This window comes from Sapajus apella, unplaced genomic scaffold (genome assembly GCF_009761245.1).
Source record: "Sapajus apella isolate SASKATOON/1434 unplaced genomic scaffold, GSC_monkey_1.0 scaffold3, whole genome shotgun sequence".
NCBI classification, from domain to species: domain Eukaryota; kingdom Metazoa; phylum Chordata; class Mammalia; order Primates; family Cebidae; genus Sapajus; species Sapajus apella.
Window position 1 is genome coordinate 23,334,660 of NW_022436943.1, and position 6,179 is coordinate 23,340,838.

The window sequence follows — 6,179 nt, forward strand, 5'->3', positions numbered from 1 at the left end:
TTAATTCTGTGTTATTGCTGAGCAATGTTTTATTATTTGAATAAATTATAACTGTTAATACATTTTCCACTTGGATATTTGGGCATTTTCAATTTTTTTAACTCCTATGAATAGTGATACTATATAAATTCTTGTACAAATATTTTTGTGGACATATTGAATAAATGAATAAATATCCAGAAGTAAAACTATTCTCTTCCTCCCTTTTTCTCTCTGCCCCACCACACACATTCTTTTTCATTTCTTTTTATAAGAAATGAGCATTAAGTGTTTAATATAACTCAAGTATTATACGAAGCTTGTCAGATGCATTATTGATTTAATCCTCTTGAAGACAAAACACAGCAGATACTATTTTTATTACTGAGAGAAAACTAAGCTTGTAAAGATTAAATATCCAGTACCTATGGGAAGAAAAGATTTCTAATTAATTGATATTATATCAATCTCTTTTATTAAGGCAAAGAAATAATAAAAAACACAGATAACGTGAAATATATGCGTATACATGGATGTATGTTCAGCATATATTATTTTTTTCATCTTTTGTTTTTAAGTTTAGAGAAGTGATGTTTATTCCCAACTATATAATTCTCTAAGGAATTCTGGCATACTCAAATTCAGGCAGAAGCAATAGGAGAAAACATGCTTTGAAGAAACTTAAAACCAATAATAAATTTTTGAAATGAAAATATCCCAATTGCTTATAATTCTTTAAGTGTTTTCAGTAGGACAAAAACTTTGGAATATATCTTTATTTATTTATTTATTAAATTTTTAAAGTGAAAGCAGGTATATTAAGAAAGTAAAAGAATACAGAATGGCTACTCCATAGGCAGAGCAGTCCTGATGGCTGTTGGTTGCCCACTTTTATGATTATATCTTGATTATATGCTACCAATGGGTGGATTATTAATGCCTCCCCTTTTTAGACTGTATATGGTAACTTCCTGACATTGCCACAGTATTTGTAAACTGTCACAGTGCTGGTAGGATTGTAGCAGTGACGACGACCAAAGATTACTCCTACCTCCATCTTGGTTTTGGTGGGTTTTAGCCAGCTTCCTTTATAGATATATATAATAAACCTGCACATTCTGCACATGTATTCCAGAACATAAAGTGTAAATACATTTGATGTATATATATTTGATAAACTGTCATATATACATATACATAAAATATACATACTTTATATATGTATATATATTTGATATGATATATACATATATTGAAATATATAGATATACATATCTATACATACAAATATATATTGATATATACACAAATATATGCATATATGATTATATGTTATATATACATACATATATTGATATATATAAGCTATATCAAACATATATACAACTATATACATATATTTGATATATATATCAAATATATATATATCAAATATATGTATAAAATATAAAGATACATATCAAATATATATGTATATATATGTATACATATATATGCATCTATTTGATGGTTTTTTGGGTGCAGCAAACCACCATGGCACATGTATACCTATGTAGCATACCTGCACATTCTGCTCATGTATCCCAGAACATAAAGTGTATGTATATATACATATACATCAAATATATACATATATACATATATATTTGATATATACCATTTTTCCCATTCTGTAGGTTGCCTCTTCACTCTAATGACAGCTTATTTTGCTGTGCAGAAGCTCTTCAGTTTAATTAGATTCCATTTGTCAATTTTGGCTTTTGTTGCAATTGTTTTTGGGGTTTTGTATGTATATATGTATGTATTTGATATATATATATACTTTATGTTCTAGGATACACGTGCAGAATGTGCAGGTTTGCTACATAGGTATACATGTGCCATGATGGTTTGCTGCATCCATAAACCTGTCAACTACGTTAGGTATTTTTCCTAATGCTATCTCTCCCATTCTCCTCCACCGTCCCGCCACAGGCCCTGGTGTGTGATGATCCTCTCCGTGTGCCCATATGTGCTCATTGTTCAACTCCCACTTCTAAGTGAGAACATGCAGTGTTTGGATTTCTGTTTCTGTGTTAGTGTGGTGAGAATGACAATTTCCAGCTTCATCCATGACCCTGTAAAGGATATAAACTCATTCTTTTTTATGGCTGCATAGTATTCCATAGTGTATGTGTGCCATATTTTCTTTATCCAGTGTAACATTGGTGGGCATTAGGGTTGGTTCCACGTCTTTGCTGTTGTGAATAGTGCTGCGATAAACATATCAATGTTCACAACGATGTTTATCAGGGATATTGGCCTGAAATTTTTTGTTGTTGTATGTGTGCATGTGTCTTTATAGTAAAATAATTTATAATCCTTTGGGTATATATCCAGTAATGGGATTGGGGATCAAATGGGATTTCTGGTTCTAGATCCTTGAGAAATCACCACACTATTTTCCACAATGGTTGAACTAATTTACACTCCCACCAACAGTGTACAAGTGTTCCTATTTCTCCATATCCTCTCCAGCATCCATTGTTTCCTGACTTTTTAATGATTGCCATTCTAACTGGCATGAGATGGTATCTTATTGTGGTATTAATTTGCATTTCTCTAATGAGCAGTGATGATGAGCTTTTATTTATATGTTTGTTGGCCACGTAAATGTCTTCTTTTGAAAACTTCAGTTCATATCCTTCACTCACTTTTTGATTTGCTTGTTTTTTTCTTGTAAATTTGTTTAAGTTCCTTGCAGATTCTGGATATTAGCCCTTTGTCAGGTGAATGGATTGCAAAAGTTTTTTTTTCCATTCTGTAGTTTGCCTGTTCACTCTCATGACAGTTAATTTTGCTGTGCAGAAGCTCTTTAGTTTAATTACATCCCATTTGTCAATTTTGGCTTTTGTTGCAATTGCTTTTGGTGTTTTAGTCATGAAGTCTTTTGTCCATGCCTATATCCTAAATGGTATTGCCTAGGTTTTCTTCTATGTTTTTTATGGTTTTAGGTCTGATGATTATCTCTTTAGTCCATCTTGACTTAATTTTTGTGTAAGGTGTAAGGAAGGGGTCCAGTTTTAGTTTTCTGCATATGACTGGCCAGTTTTCCCAACACCATTTATTAAACAGGGAATCCTTTCCCCATTGCTTGTTTTTGTCAAGTTTGTCAAAGATCAGATGGTTGTAGATGTGTGGTGTTATTTCCAAGGCCTCTGTTCTATTCCATTGGTCTGTATATCTGTTTTGGTACCAGTACTATGCTGCTTTGGTTACTGTAGCCTTGTAGCATAGTTTGAAGTCAGGTAGCATGATGCCTCCAGCTTTGTTCTTTTTGCTTATAACTGTCTTGGCTGTCAGGGCTCTTTTTTGGTTCCATGTGGAATTTAAAGTAGTTTCTTCTAATTCTGTGAAGAAAGTCAATGCTAGCTTGATGAGAATAGCATTGAATCTCTAAATTACTTTGGGCAGTATGGCCATTTTTGCTATATTGATTCTTCCTATCCATAAGCATGGAATGATTTTCCATTTGTTTGTGTCCTCTTTTATTTTCTTGAGCAGCGGTTTGTACTTCTCCTTGAAGAGGTTCTTCACATCCCTTGTAAGTTGTATTCCTAGGTGTTTTATTCTCTTTTTAGCAATTGTGAATGAAGTTTGCTCATAATTTGTCTCTCTGTCTATTATTGGTGTATGGGAATGCTTGTGATTTTTGCACATTGATTTTGTATCCTGAGACTTTGCTGAAGTTGTTTATCAGCTTAAGGAAATTTTGGGCTAAGACAGTGGGGTTTTCTAAATATATAATCTTGTCATCTGCAAACAGAGATAATTTGACTTCTTTTCTTCCTATTTGAATACGGTGTATTTCTTTCTCTTGCCTGATTGCCCTGACCAGAACTTCCAATACTATGCTGAATAGGTGAGAGGGGGCAACCTTGTCTTGTGCCAGTTTTCAAAGGAAATGCTTCCAGCTTTTGCTCATGTAGGATATTGGCTGTGGGTTTGTCATAAATAGCTATTATTATTTTAAGATATGTTCTATCAAAGTTTATTGAGTATTTTTAGCATGAAGGGGTGTTGAATTTTATCGAAGACCTTTTCTGTGTCTATTGAGAAATCAAGTGGTTTTTTGCATTGGTTCTGTTTATGGGATGAATTATGTTTATTGATGTTTATGTATGTTGAACCATTTTTTCATTTCAGGATGAAGCCAACTTGACTGTGTTGGATAAGTTTTAAATGTGCTGCTGGATTCAGTCTGCCAGTATTTCATTGAGGATATTCACATTTATGTTCATCAGGGATATTGGCCTGAAATTTTTTGTTGTTTTTGTGTCTGTGCCAGGTTTGGTATGAGGAGAATTCTGGTCTCATTAAATGAGTTTAGGAGGATTCCTTCATTTTCTACTGTTTGAAATAGTTTCAGAAGGAAGGATGCCAGCTCCTCTTTGTACCTCTGGTTGAATTCTGCTGTGAATCCACCTGGTCTTCAGATTCTTTTGGTTAGTAGGCTATTAATTACTGCCTCAATTTCAGAACTTGTTATTCATCTATTCAGGGATTCAACTTCTTCCTGGTTTAGTTTTGGGAGGGTATATGTATCCAGGAATTTGTCCATTTCTTCTAGATTTTCTAGTTTCTTTGCAAAGATGTGTTTATAGTATTCTCTGATGGTAGTTTGTATTCCTGTGGGATTGGTGGTGATATCCCCTTTACCATTTTTTATTGTATCTATTTGATTCTTCTCTCCTTTCTTTCTTATTAGCCTGGCTAGTGGTCTATTTTGTTAATCTGTTCCACAAACCAGCTCCTGGATTCATTAATTTTTTGAGGGGTTTTTCATGACTCTATCTCCTTCATTTCTACTCTGGTTTTAGTTATTTCTTGTCTTCTGCAAGTTATTGAATTTGTTTGCCATTGCTTCTCTAGTTCTTTTAATTGTGACATTAGAGCTAGTTCTTTTAATTGTGATGTTAGATGAAAGATTTTAGGTCTTTCCTTCTTTCTCCTGTGGGCATTTAATGCTGCAAATTTTTCTCTACACATTGCTTTAGCTGTGTCCCAGAGATTCTGGCACATTGTGTCTTTGTTCTCATTGGTTGCAAAAAACTAAATTATTTCTGCCTTAATTTTGTTATTTGCCCAGTAGTCATTCAGGAGCACGTTGCTCAGTTTCCATGTAGTTGTGTGATTTTGAGTGAGTTTCTTAATCCTGAGTTCTAATTTGATTGCACTGTGATCTGAGAGACTGTTTTGATTTCCATTCTTTTGCATTTGCTGAGGAGTGTTTTACTTCTAATTATGTGGTTGATTTTAGAATAAGTGCTATGTGATGCTGAGAAGAATGTATATTCTGTTGATTTGGGATGGAGAGTTCTGTAGATGTCTATTATGTCTGCTTGGTCCAGAGCTGAGTTCAAGTCCTGAATATCCTTGTTAATTTTCTGTCTTTTTGTTCTGTCTAATATTGACAGTGGGGTGCTAATTTCTCCCACTACCATTGTATGGGAGTCTAAGTCTCTTTGTAGGTCTCTAAGAACTCTGAAATCCTTTCTTCCGCTTGATTGATTTGGCTATTGATACTTGTGTATGGATAGCTCCATCCCTCATCCCTCATAGCACAGTCCCTCATGGCTTTCCTTGGCTAGGAAAGGGAGTTCCCTGACCTCTTGTACTTCTGGGTGAGGCACACCCTACCCTGCTTCTGCGTTTTCCCCATTGTCTTGGGGATTAACACTTGGCTCCTCATTACTTGTGCAAATTTCTGCAGCCAATCTGAACTTCTCCTCAGAAAATGGGATTTCTTTTCAATGCCTTACCAGGCTGCAAATTTTCCAAACTTTTATGCTCTGTTTCCCTTATAAAACTGAATGTCTTTAACAGCACCTAAGTCACCTCTTGAATGTTTTGCTGCTTAGAAATTTCTTCTGCCAGATACCCTAAATTATCTCTCAAGTTCAAAGTTCCACAATTCTCTAGGGCAGGGGAAAAATATTAACAGAATATTCTCAACAACATTTTATTCACATGCTTATGTTTTAGCAAGGCACCAGTCGCCTTGCTAAAACATAACAAGAGTCTCCTTTGTTCCAGCTCCCAAGTTCCTCATCTCCATCTGAGACCACATCAGCATGTTCTCTTCTCTCACTTTCTCCCAAACAAATGAACTCTGTGTGTGTGTGTGTGTGTGTGTGTGTGTGTGTGTGTGTGTGTGTGTG